Consider the following 21,207-nt stretch of genomic DNA (forward strand, 5'->3'; position numbering starts at 1 on the left):
ACCCCCGCAAATTTCGGGGGGTTGTTTATAATTAAGAAGACGTTTAAAGGTAAGGTTTTTAAGACTGTGGTAAGACCAACAATGACATATGGAGATGAGACATGGCCAGTAAAGGGAGAAGGAGAAGACGCTTGATGTGGCAGAAATGGATGTGAGGAGTTACAAAATAGGACAGAATAAGAAATGAGACAATCAGTGTTACAACAAAAGTGGGAGAGATATCTAAGAAAGTACAGGGAAGTAAATTAAAGTGGCATGGACATGTGATGAGGAGAGACAATGAATACTGTACAGTATGTGGGCAAAAGAGTGATGGGAATGAAGGTACAGGGAAGAGAAAGCAAGAGACGCCAAAGCAGAGGTGGATGGAAAAATTAAAAGAAGATATGAAGGAAAAGGGTCTGACTGGGGAGGAGGTGCAGGACCGAGCCACTTGGAGAAGGTTGACCAAGCACATCTACCCCACACAGAAGTGAGAAAGGATGAAGAGGAAGAAAATTGGCCAATTAACAAATCGATTGCAAAATACATTGATTAATATACCATTAAACTGCTTATTAAACCAAAGATTATCTTTTAAATTCAAAGTTTAACCCGAAATATATATTTTAGAATAATTTTAAATGCTTTATGATATCAGAAATCATTTTTAAAATGTTTTTGTACGTATGTATATGGAGGAACTTATGAGGTTCTATGCTCCTTCTCGTCCAGTCATGTCTTCTAATGAATGGTGTCTGATAATACTACCTCAATGTGGCCTCAAATTCCAAACCAGACTCTTTTCATGGAACAAGCTACCCACCTCCATCCAAATGGCTGTCTCCCTCACTCTCCTTAATAACCTTTTGAAGGCTCTCTTTCTCTGCAAATATCTATCTAGGTTTTAATGCTAGTTTCATAGTAGTTAGGAAAGAGTAACTAGTCTTGTGTTGTCCTGTTTGGTTTAAAGCTCTTTTCTTGCGGTGCTCAATTGCGTAGCATTGTCCTGTAGCACTTGTTTCAAAACCAGACTAATGTTTTCTTGATTATGTTGATCTCTTTTGTAAGTTCCTTTGGATGAAAAGCATATGCTAAAGTGAGTAAATGTAAATGTAAATCCTGCTTGCCATGGATGATACCCTGCAACTAAACGTTTCAGTTATCCAAGATTTTTCAGTTTAATAATATGAACCACTAGGGTGTGTTGCAGCACCCCAAACACAACAATGCAAACACAGATCCAGAAGCCAAATAAAGTGATTTATTGCCACTAATAACTGAATATACGCCACAGCTCCAGCAAAATGATTTTCCCCTTCTACACTCCAACCAGTTGAGCTTCAATCGACTACTGTCCTGACTGGTGAAGCGAACCAGCTTCCTTTATATTGGACCTTGGAGTACTTTTGTTACATCCCAGAAGAACTTCCAGGTCTGGCAGAGCCTCCCTGTGATATGAGAGACTGCCTTTAGCAGCTCCCCCTAGTGGCACCAGAGTACCCCAACACATACTGCCCACCAAAACTCCCATGTAGCCCTGCGGGTGTCCAAAAAGGATACATGCCAAAGTGATGTTATCACCCAGTGTACTGGGGAAGCACATGGCCCAGGGAAGGTACCACTAATCCACCTGGTTGGGATGGCCATCCACCCACATCCTTTCATTAAAAACCTGGCCAGGATGTCAGCCAAACCATGTTGTATACTTCACCAATTACAAAAAAACTTTCCCAAAAAGCAGTCCTTTGTTATGGAGCCTCTTATGTGTCAAAAAAAAAAAAATCAAAAGAACTCGTAACTAGATTTTACCGTGATCCCTCGCTATATCGCTCTTCGTCTTTCGCGGCTTCACTCCATTGCGGATTTTAAATGTAAGCATATGTGAATATATATCGCAGATTTTTCACTGCTTCGCGGATGTCTGCGGTCTACAGTACGTGTGCTTCCTCAGTTGATTTGCCCATTTGAATTCAAACAAGGGACGCATTTGAATTCAAACAAGGGACGCTATTGGCGGATGGCTGAGAAGCTACCCAATCAGAGCCTTCGGTTAAGTTCCTGTGTGCTGCTGATTGGCTCAGCGACGGAGTGCTGCATTAACCAGGAAGTCTCATCTCACTCATTCATCATTAACGCACGTTACTGCTACTGCTGCAGGAGCCGTGTCCAAGCGGCAACAGAAGATGCAAATGATTGCAGAAAAGGTAAAAGTTTTGGATATGTTGAAGGAAGGAAACAGCTACACCACTGTACAGCATCAATGAGTCCACGATTCTTTTTATTTAAAAAGGAGGAAAAGCATATAAGATCTACGGCCGCAGTGTCCTTCAACCAGGGTGCAAAACGAGTTGCAAGTGGACGTGATAAGGCAGTAGTCTGGATGGAATCTGCTTTAGGGATTTGGATTGAAGAGTGATGGAAGAAGTACAACGGCGGTGCTAAACAGTCGCCTGAAGAGGCTCCTTTAGAAGAGCTGTAACGCTATCCTTTGTAGTGCAGTAAAATTAAACTCATCGTTATCAGACAAGTCGTCGTGTCATTGTTGGTGAGTAACCATAATTAATTATTTACGTCCAGTACTTATTACATGTACATAGTTTAGTGTCACTGTACACACATTTTACTGCATACAATTTTTCTTGCATTGTACGTATTTATTGCTGGTGGCCTGTCTGTCGTAATGGCTGTAACATATGTGATATCAGAGACGCTCGATATCTTTAAAATAATATTTAGGTTTTACTGTATGTAAACTGTGTTTACATACATAATTTCAACGAATCTTACCTAATATCTAAGAGAATACAAAGGGTTTATGCTGTATAATTGTGTGTGAAATGTTTATAATAGTGTGGGAGAGTTTATAAGGGCTTAAAATATATAAAAATAACCATATAAACATATGGTTTCTACTTCGCGGATTTTCTTATTTCGCAGGTGGCTGTGGAACGCAACCCCCGCGATGGAGGAGGGATTACTGTATATGAATTATGTAACTCGTTCGAATTAATTTTATGGTTTTCCCTGACTCTTATGTCAGTAATACACAGCCCGTTTTGGATTAATTCATTTGAACAGATTATTATTATTTTTCCACTTTGCAGTCCAGTTCTTATTATGGATTTTCTGGAATCAGTGAACCATAAGTGAACTGTAAGGTGCGTGTTAACATCAGTGAACCAGAAGAGGATCTAGTTGAAAGACTACCACAGTTCAAACAGTTCTTTTGAGGAGTTCTGAAACGACCTTCAAATGCAGGAGAAGTTACAAGAATGGATTTATGAAATTTTCTCCAATAACGTGATATTCGGGAGTCAGTGGTGGAAACATTAATAGAAAAAGTTTTAAATTTTTTAGAAAAAAGTTTAAAATCCAGTCGATAATGGCACTGAACAGCGTAGAACAGACTGAAACTATTGACTGGCTATACTCTTTTGGTTCCAGTTCACTAAACTGCATAGAAAAATAAATAGCTACTGAAATAAGAAAAAATAAAAACGATCTATTCAAACAAATGATGTAATTCAATCATATGAGTTAAATAATTCGTTCAAATGATTTAATAATTTGCTCAAACAAGTCAGGTAATTCATTTGAACAAGTTACTAATTTGTTTGAATAGATTACGAAGAGATTTTTTTTTTGCCTGACACCTACAGGGTTCCATACTTTGTTTTATTCATCCATTCACTTCTCTTTTCAGGTCCTTACACAAAAATCACACACGTGTCGCCATCTTAAATTACGCAAGAACCCTGCCAAATACATAATGCACAAGCCAACACTCAGGCTGGTGACCATGTACTCCAGCCTAACTGGCCATAGCCTGACAACCTCAAATAAAATAAACAGAATTGTGACATAAAACAAAATCTGTTTAATATACAGTATATCTCTTGTCACCAAATAATCCACTTTTCCATATAATTTCAATAAGTAAATATTGTACAGTTTTTAATACATTTCAAACAGTAAGCAGCAAATGCCATTATTTTATATGAGTAACCTCATAATTTAGCTTTTAGCAAGATGACAGTAAGAAAAGAATAAAAAATCTTGAACATGAGTCTATTCAAAAAAATAGCCCAAAACTGAGTATAATTAATATTTACAAAATAAGATACAGTATATGATGGTCCTGTGAGAGACGTGTTTTGACAGAGTTAACATACAATATTAGTAAAAAGTCATCCATGTGACCTGGGGTTAAAATAAGGTCCCTGTCCTTCAAGTATGTTATAAAAGGAGGTCATGAAAGGTTACAAAGGAGATTAGCATCCAAAGGGCATTCTCATGAGGAAAGGAAAGTCCTCATGGCATTGTCCAGCACAAACACTGAACCTGAATCCTAGGATCAATCGGTCATTCTTCATACAGAAATATGATTACATCTACAGCCTACAAGTTCACATAAGGAAGGAAGAGCACATACGGAAAGAACAGTAGATAGACCGTTTAACGGTAAGATTTTCTAAGGAGATGTACAGTTGTTACAGAAGAATGAAGTAACTCATATAGTTATAATCAGGTTGATTTAAATGCAAGAGATAAGAGGCAAGTCTTTATGTGAAATTTGAATGAGTTCACTGATGGAGCATTATGAACAGTGAGGCAATAACATCTACGGCTGTGCTACCATGACACTTATTTAAAGTTCCATTATTCCTTCATTCATTTTATGAATGCATTAATTCCAATATTTTTTTATAGTTAGGCTTTGGCCTTTAGTGGTCTTATCCTGGGATAAACGGTTAAGGGAAAATAAAGAAATGAACATATGGCAAGGACACTTCTGCTTTATTAATGTAAATAACTCTGACAAAACAGATAAGCTGCTGTACAGTGCAAGTCCAGTAACACAGTTATTGGCAGCATTACCAGACCAGTGTCAAGTAGGATGAAAACAACAATCCATTCTTTGATCCTGCTTAATCCAACTTTAAGGTTGCTGGGGGCCGCAGCCTATCCCAGCAGCATTTACATTTATAAGAATAAGCTAGGGTGATTAATCATCCTGCCTACTAAACATGTTTGAGATGTGACAGTAAAGTGGACTATCTAGATATGGACTTGCTGGGGTCAAAACTCAGGTCTTTGGAGCTAAAAGTCAACAAGCTCTAACCACTGGCCTATATGCCACTCAAATGTTTAGTTTATTTATTTGTCTGATGCCTTTATCCATGGCAGCTTTAAGATTTGAGATACAATTGTCAGGTGAGGTGACTTGCTGTTGGGCACATAATGTCAATGGAAGGATTGGAACATAAACTTCTAGGTCTGAAGTCCAAAGTCTTAAACCCACTATCCCACACTGATTGCTATTAACATATATTTGATTATCCTGTTACACTTTAGCCATACATACTTTACCTTGCTGATATGAAACAATGTAGTTCAGCAGGTGGTATTGCCATCTTGCAGTGACTGAACCCTTACTAAATTCCTGGTTGGGACAACATCTGTGTTGTTCATACAGATTTGTTTCTCCTATGACTTTCACTTTTTTCACAAGTTCAAAATGCTTAATCTAAAATGCATAATTGGCTTTTTAAGATAAACACCATGTTTGTAGTTGTGTGCTGCAACAGACTGGTGGTTGGTTTATATTTGGAACTCATTGCTGATGGGAGAGCTTTGGCTCTCTGAGATGCTTACTTACTAACTTACTAACATATAAAGCCAGTTTGGAGCCGCACATCTTTGCGGGCAGAGAAGAAAGAACAGAGATCATGGAGGTAAAACCACATAAACACTGGAAGAATGTGCAAACTCCACAAGGACAACCACCAGACACAGAATCTTAACAAAGGATGATGGATCGGTAAGGCAGCAGCAACAGCCACTGCCTCATCCCCTTATTACTACATTATTTTCTGTTAAAAGTGTCATATGCCTGCTCCCTTCAGGGATTCTTATTAATGGAGGGACACTTTTTTAGTGTCAGGCGTATTAAGTTTTGCTCTTTTGTGAACATAAAAAGATAAAATGCCTGTGACACTTGAATGGGAGGGCTCTAATTCCAAACCAAGGTGTATGCTTTTTACACAATATGATAAGAAAATTTTATATTCTCAAAAGAAAGAAGATGATCTTAAAAGAATCCATTTGCAGATGATATTTGCTACCCATAGTACAACTATCTCTATTTAAGGGAAGCTAATTTGCTTATTATCAATTTACTGGCCCAAACCATTTTGTTCTATGTAGTCTTAGCAGCTAGCCAGAACAGATGCGACACAAACCACTAGGATGAATTACTTGCTTTGCTAGATTCTGTGAATAAAATTCAAGCAAAAAATTGGTGAGCGTCTTACTGTTTTTGTTTAGTGGTTTTCTATTCCAGACCCACTTTTAAAATTTGATATGTTTTTATTATTTACAAAACAGCACAACTGAATAATGTCATCACAGCCACATCATATGAGAAAGCTTCAAGAATTTCTTAGAATCCATTTTGTTGTGCCTTTAATTATGGAGGCTAAGACAAATAAGTAAATAAAGTTTCTTCTTTAGCCCAGGGCTTCAGAGAGCATTTTTGTATTCAGTCAATTGATGGCCACTGATTATGCATCCTTCTATTTAAATGCAGAGTTAGCAGCTTACAACTTTTATCTGACGATTTTGCACTACTAATAGTGTCTAAAGCATATACATGTTTGCTGCATATAGAAATTACATGTAAAAAGAGGTTACATGGAATCCAAGATGAGAGCAAGTACAAGCTTCTGCTACTATGACACCATCTAAGGGAGAATGTTAAATGAATAATGAATGCCTGCAAGTAAAAAGTATGAGATTAAAAAATTATATTATTGGATGTGGCTGTTGGAGGCTCAGTCACACTGTGAATGAAATGTATTTTAGTCTGTAGTACCTTCCTCCTAAGTGCTGCTCTGAATGGTCACTTTCTTTACTTTGTAATATGCTTTGTGATGATATTCACTGTAAAGGACATAACACAAAAGAAATAAATAAACAAATGTGCTACACAGCAGAGTAGCAGGTGATTATGAGTTTGCAGTGCTTGAACCTCACACAGATTAAATGAGTTGCCTTTTGTGTAGAGTTTGGAGGTTCACCTCTCAGTCACATGAGTCACAAGACATGTGGCTTGTTAACAGGTCCATATAGTATAGCTGTGTACATGTGCCCAATGATCGAGTGGAGTCCTGTCCAGGGTTGGTTCCGACATTTCATTCCATTGCTTCGGGAAGGACTTTGACAGAACATGACAACATATACTGCTCAAAAAGATTAAAGGAACACTTTTTAATCGAAGGATAGCTTCAAGTCAATGAAACATCTGGGATATTGATCTGGTCAGTTAAATAGCAGAGGGGGTTGTTAATCAGTTTCAGCTGCTTTGGTGTTAATGAAATTAACAACAGGTACACTAGAGGAGCAACAATGAGACGATCTCCAGTTCCTGAGGATGGAGGAATTGATACAACTGACTGGCCACATGCTCTCCTGACCTAAATCCAACAGAACACCTCTGGGACATTATGTTTCGGTCCATCCAATGCCGCAAGGTTGCACCTCAGATTGTCCAGGAGCTCAGTGATGCCCTGGTCCAGATCTGGGAGGAGATCCCCCAGGACATCATCCGTCATCTCATTAGGAGCATGCCCCAAAGTTGTCAGGCATGCACACAAGCACGTGGGGGCCATACAAACTACTGAGTACGATTTTGAGTTGCTGCAATTAAATTTCGGCAAAATGGACTAGCCTGCCGCATCATTTTTTCACTTCGATTTTCGGGGTGTCTTTGAATTTAGCCCTCTGTAGACTGATAATTTTAATTTCCATCAAGTGATGTGGCATCTTTTTGTTCCTAACACATTACCCAGTCCATATGAGTATAGATATCCAGCAGGATTTTTTTGACATTGAGATCTAATGTGTTTTCAAAGTGTTCCTTTAATTATTTGAGCAGTTTAGAAACAAAAGCTGATTCAGAATATGAATAGATTTTTATCAGACTGATGACGTTTTCAGTATACAGTGGACTGAGGAGTCATTGGCATCCTTAACAATGATGATCAAATAAATAAATAAATAAACAACAGTGTTACTAAATTACATTTATTGCCCAGGTTGAGACAATGAGACCAAGAGTGGGAGCAAAGAACATTTGGTTAGATGTGGTGTTAGGTGACATGAGAAGAATAGATCACAAAACCAAACATGCCCAGGAGAGTGAAGGAAAGACATTTGGGAGGCAACTGGGTAACCTGTGTAAACTCAGAAAATAGCTGTTAAACCAGTGATGATGACAAAGATTGGTAAGCTGATGATGATGTCTGGCAATAACTGTATTGAAATAATTGCCATTTATTTGGTATAATATATAGCAAGGCTGTTAAAATCCACGACATTTGGAAAACAGTTAGTGTAAAGCAGTTTCAAAATTTAAGGAGAATTCAGAATTTATTCTCAAATTAGAGCCATTTAAAATGGACAGATGTCATTTCTAGTGTATTTTGGCATACATGCTGAAAGGTCGCATAGATTGAATTGTGCCTTTCAAAAGTCTGTTAGAAGGACAGGGAGGATCCACCCATGTGTTATGCTTACACATATTTATCTTTCTGATATGAAGTATACATGATTCTATATGTGAGATTCGTTTATTTAATAAAGTAATGAAAATGCAATGCCATAAAAATTAAACACATAAAGGTTCTGGATCAATAATTGACTGGAAGCGTTCATCAAAAGGTGAGATGGTAAACCAGACTTGTGAAATAAAACAGCTTGTTTAACACACTGTTTCTTAAATCACTAAGCTCCGTGTTCCCCTAAACAGCAACATCTTTTTCTTAAATAAGATGATCCATGACTCATCGATATTCTTTTAAAGAGGATGCTGACCCAGATTCTTATTTTGTCACCACGCATAAAAGGAGAGGACAGAAACAACATCTTCAACAAAATTAGATATTTTTCCTTGCTGACAGATTCATACTACAAAACGTACTCTGAAATGAAGAGACCCTCACATACATAACTAAAAGACATTTAAAACAGCAGTGACATCAGTACCCAGAAAAGAATCCAGAGATTACACATTAAATCACAAGACTGTTATTAAGGCTACTTATTATTTGATTGACACCTTCATCCAAGGTGACTAACAGCACTTGATACACAATTGCCTGCATTTCTTTTGTTTTTACAATTGGAGCACAGGCAGCTGAAGTGAGTTGCTCATGGTTTCACAGTGTCAATAATGGGATTTGAATCCAGTCTTAGATGGACAGACAGAAAGATATGGCTATTGCAGTAGGTGCTTTTCTTATTATATGCAAACACACTTAAAATCTTACTGATTATTAATTAATTACCATTCTTACATAATTTTAATTTTCTTTTCTTTTCTTGCAACTATTTCCTTGACATCATGCAAAGCATTTGAGTTGCATCCTATGTATGAAATGTGCTACAGAAATGAATGTCGTTTCAGCACACCACCAGTTTACCAAGGTACCTGTAAGGAGAAAAAGGCAGCCCAGCTACAAGGAACACCATCAATGCTTCATTGCTTATTAATACTTATAATGGTAAAAGCAGCAAGCATTCATTGACATTTGGTGGACAAAAGATGGAAATCTGAGCATGACAGAACAGGCGCTTTCCTGAAGTGCTGATCAAACCAGGGAGGCAACCTGTTTGAATGTGCAAAACAATAGATGTTCCTCGTGTCTGCTGCTGCCAGGACAGGCTCTGGTATCTCACAATTAAGTGAATTTGAGAATGTTATGTTTAAATTTTTTTTAATGGATTGCAGTTGAATATACATACAGAAATAATTTTTACACATGCTTAATCTAAATTAGGGTCAGGAAAATGGAGGCTACTTTTGCAACACCATGTACAAGACAGGAAACAATGCAGTATGGAAGATCTGTCCATGGAAGGATACACAAGGGTACACTGACCATCACTAAAACTAGCAAATCTGCACAGTTTGAGTCCCAAACTGACATGGAGAAGAAAGTGCATATTCCACATATCATTAATGAAAATCTAAAACATTTTTTCATGAATAAATTTGTATTGATATGGTTAAAGAATACTATATATCAATAAGAAATTATATAACTATATAGGAAATAAACTAAACACTGTCTGTCACCCTCCTCTTCCACTCTGTCACACACATCATGCCCTATTGTCAGGAATAATGTCAATGCTACACTGACATAAGGGGGCCACAAAACCGCAAACATTTGGTAATAAAGAATTTTAGAAAAAGAAGCAGAAAAATCCCAGTTTTGGTTAGAATCATTGAATTCCTTGTTAATTTGCAATAAAGATGAAGACTTCAAATGAATTAAATGAAATAACAAGAGAGAAGGAGGAGGAGTGGTTGCACTGATACAAAGCGTTGCAACACCCACCATACAACAGACCACCTCAGGATCCCAAATTAGGACCCAAGTGCAGCTATGCAATGGGTGACACCTCAGCACCACACTAGTCTGAATGGAGTGGAAGAGTGTCAGGTTTTATTACAGTGGCTGGAGTGACAATCTGGCCATCGACCCCCTAGTTTTCCTGGCAAGTTGGAGAACGTGCTTGCAGGGCTGGATGCAAGTTAACATCATGCTCAGGATGAAGCAGTTGCAGGTTAAGGGTCTTGCTCAAGGGCCCACTGGAGTGGGATCACTTCTGGCAATTACAGGATTCAAACCTTCAACCTTCCGATTACTGGCGTAGATCCCTAGCGTCATAACAAGGGTAGCTAATTATTAAAACTGATTAATTCAGGGGTTTTCTATCAAGAAGCAAAGTTCAATTTAGAAGTAACTGTGCCCAAGTGGTAGAACTTATTTTGGTATACAGAGAACATAAAACTTGAGAGGTAGTTTAGAAGAATAAGAATTTGAGGTATTAGAGAAATTGTGACAAGATTCTGTTCAACTGTTCAGCCTATATACATCGGACTTCCAATACAACTCGGAGTCCTGCCATGTGCAAAAGTTCGCTGATGACAATGCTATCGTGGGCTGCATCAGGAGTGGGCAAGAGGACGAGGAGTATAGGGACCTAATCAATGACTTTGTTAAATGGTGCGACTCAAACCACCTACACCTGAACACCAGCAAAACCAAGGAGCTGGTGGTGGATTTTAGGAGGCCCAGGCCCCTCATGGACCCCGTGATCATCAGAAGTGACTGTGTGCAGATGGTGCAGACCTATAAATACCTGGGAGTGCAGCTGGATGATAAATTAGACTGGACTGCCAATACTGATTCTCTGTGTAAGAAAGGACAGAGCCGGTTATACTTCCTTAGAAGGCTGGCGTCCCTCAACATCTGCAATAAGATGCTGCAGATGTTCTATCAGATGGTTGTGGCGAGCGCCCTCTTCTACGCGGTGGTGTGCTGGGGAGGCAGCATTAAGAAGAAAGACGCCTCACGCCTGGACAAACTGGTGAGGAAGGCAGGCTCTATTGTTGGCATGGAGCTGGACAGTTTGACATCTGTGGCAGAGCGACGGGCGCTCAGCAGGCTCCTATCAATTATGGAAAATCCACTGCATCCACTAAACAGTGTCATCTCCAGACAGAAGAGCAGCTTCAGCAACAGACTGCTGTCACTGTCCTGCTCCACTGACAGACTGAGAAGATCGTTCCTCCCCCAAACTATGCGACTCTTCAATTTCCCCCGTCGTAAACATTAACAACATACAAAGTTATTGTCTGTTTTTTACCTGTATTATTATCAATCTTTAATTTAATATTGTTTTCTGTATCAGTAAGGTGCTGCTGGAGTATGTGAATTTCCCCTTGTGATTAATAAAGTATCTATCTATCTATCTATCTATCTATCTATCTATCTATCTATCTATCTATCTATCTATCTATCTATCTATCTATCTATCTATCTATCTATCTATCTATCTATCTATCTATCTAAAAAGTGAGTGAGAAATTAAAGACTAAAAAGTCAGAATGTGAGGACAAATCCAGTAAATATATAAAAATGTAATGAAAACAAGAAGGGGCCAAAATGGCAAAGAACTTTAGGACATAGGTCTCTTAAATGTAATTTGCAAAGAGTAAGATAAAGCCTAAACACAATGTGAAAGGTGATTATTAAGATTTCTTAAAGAATCTGAAGCTGAAATTTTTGCAGAAAGGTGAGCATAGGGGTAGGCTGAGGTTCCAGAAATTGAAAACATTCTGACCATGAAAAGTGACCTCCTGTTAGCCATTTAGACTATCCACTTCCCTCCCAAGAGCACTAAAGGAAGTGATCAATAGAAAACTGCTTAAAAACATTTCCCCTTATCTGTAGGCCGGAGGTTGACGGTTAAATTTCATGATTTATGCCATTCGGAGCTAAACGAAATCCGTTTACAGTCAGATCTCTGGGTTTCAAACAGTTCACTACATGGCCCATGCCAAGAAACACTACATACCAAAGATAATAAGTGGATGAAGGAAACCAAAGATGACTATCAGACATTTGCACAGCATGTGTGCACAGATAGCACAGAACAAGTGAAGGTTTGTTTTCCTTTGTTTTCATTTCTTTCCTTAGGATTTACAGACGTATACCCATTTAAGCAGTCAAGCATTCAAATAAATGTTATCAATTCAGAAAAAGGCCTTTCTATGAATATAAAGGATGAAAAAAATTAAATTCCCTGAAGCTGTATAGGAAAGGAAAAGAAAACAAACTATACTTATGAGGCTAAAAACATTCTAAACCCAATTTTGTTCTTAGATGAGAGAATGATGAAAACATTTATAATTGAATTATGCATGCATGTTTACCAGGCATTTCTTTTCCATTATTAAAAGACTTCTGGGCCCGGTAGTTCTGTACAATTGTGCAGAGTCGTTTTAGTAAATATGGTCATAACTTGCACATGCATATCTTTCAAACCAATACTGTACCTCACGGTCACAGTGACCTGGGATGCTCACACTGAAACACAACAAGCTGACTCAGTTCATTCTTCTTCAATATCGTGGACTTTTAATGCAAACTGTTTAAGAAATTATAATGGGGGCATACTGAACCAGAGCACTAATACAGCCAAAGCCCAGGGCAAGGAACCCACACCACTTCTTTACTCTGTCCAGATGACATATTAGCCTGAATGTTACAATCTCAGAAGGCAAAGGGTCTGGTGGGTGCGCTATTGTTCAAGCTGAGACTAGCTGAGGTCTGCAAAAGTCTCATAATTAGAATGTTCTGGTTATGTCACTAGAAAAGAGAGGAAGCATTATATCACTTAAAAAAAGTATTTCTTTCACTAGGTAGTGTTTAATAATGTTGCCGAACAGCTTTAAAGATTTAAACAAAAACTTATACACTGAAAAATATTAGTGCTTCACTGTTTGATATGCAAATGAAAAATAAAAATACAGGTCAATAAAACCTGTCCTTGCACATAATTCAGGAAAAAAAAACAGAGGGTTATTTCACGAAGCACGGTAAATTAAGCGTTGCTGATTTCATGCTTCCACTGTTGCCAATGTGAGATTTCAGTCAGCACATTAGCCAAATGATGAGCCACATCTGCATTTGATTAGGGGGACAAGATGCCATTGAACCAACGCCTACTCACTGCTGTCAGGTTTTCAGCCATATTGCGCATGGTGCATCAGTTGTCTGTATTGTAATTTCATAAAGAGCCTGACTAGGAGAGAGCACTCCAGGAGCTCGAGTATACTATAGAATTACATCTGGTGCCTTTTTCTGTAACATGAATTTATTCATAACTTTAAATACCAATAGCACCCATCTTGAACAGCACTCCTGCCTGCCTCACAGCCCCAGGGACCTGAGTTCAATTCTTTCCGTGAGCAGAGTCTGGACTGCTGCTGGGTATTCTAGACATGCACTGTACGCTATAACAACTGATGACTCTAAATTGCCTCTGTATCAGTTGTGCATGACTGACCCAAGCAGTACAGGTTCATGACTTGTGTGATGCTGCTAACAATCCTAGACATCATAAAGAAAAAATGGCAAAAATGATTTTATGAGATGGGGAGATAGATGGTAATCTTAAAGAAAATTTAAATGGAAACCAACAGCTTGAAAAAATACATCTGGCAGCGCATGCCAGTAAAATATTGTTCAAACAAATGCCTGTCTTTCGTTTTTTTTTTTTTTTTAATTGGTTCATTTGGGTACAAACAATGACTCTGTGCAGTGTCCATCTGTCAATCCATCTCTTGAACCCACTTACTTTAGTTTAGGGTTATACGGTATGTATAAAACTGTCTCAGAGATGAGAAAAAGTCTATTTAAAGTGTTTCTGCTTGTCTTGCATGCACAATGTATAGTATGGGAAAGATGCGGCAATTAATGAACTGTAGAATGGTTCTTGGTTACAATTTGATAATGTTATGTGTCAGCTAGGATTTATGCGTAATTTCCAATTTTTTTGTATTTATTAATTTGAGTTCATTATACTTCATGTTTCTATGTATGTTTATTAATTTTTAATAATTATCTCTTTAAATGTTCTGATGTTCCTTGTGCTTTGTGTGTTGAGCCCCAGGAGGCAGGGCCACCCTTATATCACTGCCATTGAATGCTCCTTGTAGCTTTATATTGCAGACAGAAAAAGAGAACCAGCAGTGGATCAATGAGTTAGTGTGAATGTGTAACGAAAGTATTGTTGCAGTATTTTTCTAGCGGGACTAGCTAGTATATTTTTTGAGTAGGAGATGTAGTGAGAAGGTAAAAAGGTTGTTAACCAAAAGATCATAACCCAAAGGGTCAGAATTGAAACAAGAAGTAGACAAAATACTTCACAATGGCAAAATAAAATGGTGGTTCAATAAATGATCCCAAAATACCTGTAAGAACATACCTTATAATATACAAACACTCATAAAATACCACTCTATTCATGACAGTTTCATGAATTTAATTAATTCATTAAATAATTAATCACTGTTAATTAATTAATTATTAATGATTTTGGATTTGTTTGCCTTTGGATTACCTTTAGACAAATCCTTTTTTGCTATTTTGAGCATTTTGTTATATTTATCTATTTTTCTCTAAAAATATTCAATTTATAAGTTGCATTGTTGCGCTTTTGTTCATAGGCCTGGTCACTTTTCTCTTGTATCGCATTCCGGTAATTTCAAAACCAGCTGCCACTTTTTGGAACTGTATAGGCTGAAGACTGAAAGTAGCAGTTCTGGGCTGGGTGACTTGTGGTGAGCCTTACCTGTGCAGGCTGGTGAGGGTCTTGGCCTGCTCTGTTGAGCCTACAAACCCTCCATATAACAACAGATAATACTTATTAGTTCAAGATTATTCATTTTTGCTTTTTACAATCATGTACTTTTTTTTCTGACCATTCTATAAACTGTTCTGCGATCCCTGTTTCGTCCTTCCGTGTTTCTTATTGAGGTCGCTACAATACTAATGACACAAATAATAATAATAATACCATATTTACTGTCAAAATATGTCTTTTGTGTGGTAGATTGTTGAACCAGAAAACTGCTTTGGTGTACATTCATTTGCCCGACACTGTTCATCTCATCAACAAATCTTTCTGTCACGTCATCTTTAAGAAATAATTTCAAGTAAGTGGATCTTGGTTGTCAAAGATCATTTTTATTTCTGGTTGCCCAACAAAATCAAAACGAGGTGGAGCTGGTTTACCCGAAACACGGTCAAAAGAAACCCAAACGCGATCGAGCATCACTTTCGGTTTCACTGTCTGTTTCAGTTTCACTGCCTGAAGACAGGTTCAATTCGCCATCACTGCTGATGAGATGCTCCTCAACTTCACTGCTTGTATCACTGTCAAGAGCGGGCAAGACCTGGGCTGTTGAAAAATGTTTAAGAGTCATGGGTAATGCTTGGGCAGTAATGCTGTTTGGAACTTTTACAGCCCGAGTAAACCTTGGCTTTAACACTTATGCAAAACGCATCTATACAGTTGCCTGAGTGACACTTGGGACTAACGCTTTTAACACTGTTTTCACAGCCCAAGTGACACTTGGGTCTAATGCTAAAAAGGTTAAAGAATAACTTTAATTTGGATTGAAAATTAAAATCACATAATCAATGCTGGTCGAAGTATCAGTTTTATACTGATGACACTCAACTGAGGACGCACTTTTAAGTTCTGTATATTTTAATGGCCACAGATTTTCTCTGTGATATACAGTAAGGTTATAAGAGTCAACTAATGTCCAATGTAACATAGTCAACATCAAGACAGCATACTTCACAAAGCATGTTCATGACAGAAATAAAAAGAGCAAAGGTGTAATTAAATATATGTATATTATTCTTTGCGGAAAATCAGAATCCATTTGAAAGGTGAGTGTGATAGAATTATTTTTTTAATAATGACAATAAAACTGAAGAGGGTAAAAGTGAGACTGAAGCAGTTTGTAGCCGCATTATTATTTTGAGTTTGATGATTGAATTACCTACCAGTCTGTGTCCCTAAACTGGACAGAGAATATTTGATGATGGATGGATGTGTGGATGTAGTGAAGCCAATTTCCTATTACATTTTACAGGAAATACATACAGGATGGCATATTGTGCCTAGCAAATGTTCTTATTTTTGGTACTTTCAATCATTTACAAGCTAATTTTTTATACAGACATTTTAGGATGGAAATAAATGTTTACATCCAGATATTATGATCTGAATCACAAACTCTGCAAATCTGCATGTTTTGCATGAACTACAGTATATGCACATATACATGCACATTAGAACGGTGACTAAAAGGTAATAAACATACAGGGATGGGTTGTGCTGGGCTTGGGGAGCTCATACTGTCTTTACAGCATATCATAAAAGCCTTCAAAACTGTTTGTCAGGTGTATGAAAACCAAGTGAGGTTAAAAGAGGATGAATTTCTGGGCTTTCTGAGATCAAGTGCTCATACTAGACATACAGAAGTAACAGACAGATGCCACTGCCAAACAACTGTTGCTCGCAAAAACTTTCATAAAGGAATCCTTCTGGGAGTTCATCCTTTAATCATGGCCAGAGCACACCTTGGCTCCTCTATGATTCGCACCACACCATTAAATTAATTTGCTTCATAACACAAAAATTTATAGTACCAAGTAAACTTTGCATATTATGAGTAAGCAAAATTACTATTATTTATTTTTTATGCATTTATTTCATAACTAAAATCATGTTTTATAATTTTCCAAAGTAAGCATTGTATATTTAATTTTTTTCATTTTGAAGTTCCGTTTTCAAACCATAGATGCCAAAATGTTAAAATAAATAAATAAATAAAAAGTGGAAAGTCAGAATGACTTATTACATTTTAACTTTAAATCTTTTTAATGTGAAGGATGCATATACAGCAGCACTCCATTAAGACTACATATACCTTCTGGTAACGTTAAAACCTTGCATTACTACTAGTTATTTGCTTAATGACGTTTATTATATGCATACTGTAACAGTATATACGAGGGGTGTTCAATTATAAACAGGAATTTTCATGCTCTGTTCTTATAAATAGTGCAAGGTAGACATGACTCATTGGACAAACGCATGCATCTTTGAACTTGTCCTTAGTAGTGCTAGCTGCTCTTTCCCCCCTTCCTGTCCATTGTAATCAACATGTCGGAGCAGGAGGTACACAGTAGTGGTGAGCAACGCATTATTATTAAATTTTTGACAAATGAAGGAGTCATTACATCTCAGATTTATTTCGAGACTTAAAAAACAGTATGGGAATGAGTTTCTCTCTCTCTCAGTCGAGTGTATGAGTGGTGCAAGTCATTCAGAGAGGGACTATCATCTCTTCGATCCACTTATGGAATTTTTATTCCTTTTATATTTTTAAGAAGTCACTGCGCACTGGACTGGACTGGAAAATGGCAAATATCATCCCATTATATAAAAAGGGTGGCAGGGCAGATCCAAGCAACTATAGGCCAGTAAGCTTAGCATGCATCACAGGCAAATTAATGGAAGAAATTATTAAGGATAAGATTGAGCAACACCTGGCAAAGACAGGAGTTATTCTGAACAGTCAGCATGGGTTCAAAAGAGGGAGGTCGTGTTTTACTAACATGCTGGAATTCTATGAGGAGGCAACAAAAGGATACGATCAAAGTGGAGCATATGATGTTATTTATCAGGACTTTCAGAAAGCATTTGATAAGGTGCCACATGAGAGGTTGGGCATCAAATTAAAAGAAGTGGGAGTTCAGGATGATGTTTTTAGATGGGTGCAGAATTGGCTCAGACACAGGAAGCAGAGGGTGATGGTGTGAGGAACCTCATCAGAACTGGCTGATGTTAAGAGTGGTGTTCCACAGGGGTCAGTGCTAGGGCCGCTGCTATTTTTAATATATATAAAAAATTTAGATAGGAATATAAGTAACAAGCTGGTTAAGTTTGCAGATGATACCAAGATAGATGGATTAGCAGATAATTTGGAATCCATTATATCATTGCAGAAGGACTTGGATAGCATACAGGCTTGGGAAGATTTGTGGCAAATGAAGATTAATGTCAGTAAATGTAAAGTATTACACATAGGGAGTAAAAATGTTAGGTTTGAATACACAATGGGCAGTCAGAAAATCGAGAGTACACCTTATGAGAAGGATTTAGGAGTCATAGTGGACTCTAAGCTATCGACTTCCCGACAGTGTTCAAAAGCCATTAAGAAGGCTAACAGAATGTTAGGATATATAGCACGATGTGTGGAGTACAAGTCCAAGGAGGTTATGCTCAACCTTTATAATGTACTTGTGAGGCCTCATCTTGAGTACTGTGTGCAGTTTTGGTCTCCAGGCTACAAAAAGGACATAGCAGCACTAGAAAAGGTCCAGAGAAGAGTGACAAAGCTGATTCCAGGGCTACAGGGGCTGAATTATGAGGATAGATTAAAAGAGCTGAGCCTATACAGTTTAAGCAAAAGAAGATTAAGAGGTGACGTGACTAAAGTGTTTAAAATTATGAAGGGAATTAGTAAAGTGGATCATAATTTCAAAATGAGCTCATCAAGAACACGGGGACTCAGTTGGAAACTTGTTAAGGGTAAATTTCGCAAAAACATTAGGAAGTTTTTCTTTACACAAAGAACGATAGACACTTGGAATAAGCTACCAAGTAGTGTGGTAGACAGTAAGACGTTGGGGACTTTCAAAACTCGACTTGATGTTTTTTTGGAAGAAATAAGTGGATAGGACTGGAGAGCTTTGTTGGGCTGAATGGCCTGTTCTCGTCTAGAGTGTTCTAATTTTTACGAGGGAAGAAATTCAAGTTGAATGATGAGGTTACTGGCGCTGAGCAAGAATGGGTCAACATGCAGTCAAAGGACTTCAACTCTTCTGGGATTTAGGAGCCTCCTGAGCAAGTGTATTGCAGTGGCAGGAAACTACACAAAAAATAGTGTGTATGTCATTTCATTATATTCAATAAATAAAGAGTAGCTCATAAATTCCTGTTTATATTTGAACGCAATTTGTACTGTATGTGCGCAAGTCAATTTTCTAAATCACCAGTGTACAAATTTAAGGGAGACACAAAAAACACTGAGCACAATAGAGGATCTAAACCTGGATGAGGCAACAAGAAGGAGAGTATACGTACGCATAATGAAAAATTACATCAGCAATTTTTGCTATTAGTAGACGAGATGCATTAACTTCTAAGAACAATGATGCATTAGTGTACTGAAGTGGATGCAGCTCTGTTGGATAAGATGCCATCATTATAAGATGCAGTATGTCAGTACCAGACATGTCTCCTACCAGCTACAGCATTTGCAGATTTCCATTGCATCTAGTCTATCAATCAAAAACTAATAAGTGCCATCTTTTCTTATTTATAAAACCACATGTAATGAGCATAATAGAAGTGAAAAGGACTGAGAGACTGTAGGGGCTTGGCGACCCATCAGCACTACTTGCAGCAGCACTTTGTGTATTGATTTATAATGAGGGATTATCTTGGAAGGCGGTTTTTTTCTCTACAAGCCAAGAATTATAATTATTACTCTATATATATATATATATATATATATATATATATATATATATATATATATATATGACTGTATATATACACACACATACATGTTTGAACCACTAACTCTGAAAATGGATTCAATCATGTGATCAATAACCAATAAAATATGAAACATGTCAAATGGTAAACGATTAAAGCAATAAAAATAAGAGTTTTAGCAGACAGACTGCCTGTGCACTGCCTTGTCTGCTTAATTGTATCCTTACTTGAGTCCTTTGTATTATCTTGGCCATGCCATTACAGTTTTTTGTAGCTGATTGCCTCACGCTCCCTCTGGTAATACTCGTACTGAGTGATTTCTACTTAATGGATAGCAATAAGCTTTTGAGCTAATTCACAAAGTGCACCCCCAGTGCCTCTCTTGTTGATGGCAGTCACACAACTGCGCTGCAACTGTAAAGTGAATTCAGGTCACACAAAGTTATTAGGAGTCTCTGTGATTAAACTTTAGGGTGGCTATAAATAATTTCCAGGGCAAAAAGTAATGCAAGGTTAGTGATGCCAAAGTATAAGCGATGGGAAAGCAAAGGAAAAAATTAGAAAAAATAAAATAAAAACAATTCCTAACTTTACATACTAAGAAAAAGCTCAAAACTACTGATTATGAAACTCATTTACATGTACAGTACATTAATTATAATAATGTGTTAATGTGTCACTGAATAAGACATAATCGTTTACTTTAGTAGACACTTGGTACGGAACCCTCTCCAATAAATGACTCTTGTGATAGTTCGTAGCAAAAACAAACAAATGTCAATGCACTGGGACCCAATCCCAAAACCAAGCCTGGAGTTCTGTTCAATGCAAAGTGCCTGTTGGATGGGTCAACTCAGCCCAGCTCACACTGTCCACTTGCAAGACAAATCTGAGGGGTGTTGATGAATTTACAATTCGATTTAATTCAATTTGTATTTGTAAAGTGTTATGCACTGAATGCAAGCAGAGAGTGTTGTGACAAATTCTCAGGTAAAATGAAAGCAAAAATTTTACAAATTACTAATTACATAATAAGCACACAAAGACACAGATTTGTCTAAACAGACAGGAAAACAGAGTAGTTTGAAACTTTTTAACATATGCAATATCTATCCATTAATAACTGTCGAAATATTGCCAGTTGAGAAGAAGAAAGCAAAAAAGTATCTCCTGAGCTAAAAAACAGAGAACACTGGTAAAGAAAAGTTGCTCTACGAGGTT

General features: G+C 37.5%; 1 protein-coding gene across 2 annotated transcripts in view; it reads right to left on the reverse strand.

The window, feature by feature from the left end:
- The window catches only part of ctnna2 (catenin (cadherin-associated protein), alpha 2), a 1,866,011-nt gene that overhangs the window by 1,514,898 nt on the left and 329,906 nt on the right, over window positions 1–21,207 (reverse strand). The gene's annotated exons all lie outside the window — the stretch shown is intronic.

The sequence above is a fragment of the Erpetoichthys calabaricus genome, chromosome 5, assembly GCF_900747795.2.
Source record: "Erpetoichthys calabaricus chromosome 5, fErpCal1.3, whole genome shotgun sequence".
NCBI lineage: Eukaryota > Metazoa > Chordata > Cladistia > Polypteriformes > Polypteridae > Erpetoichthys > Erpetoichthys calabaricus.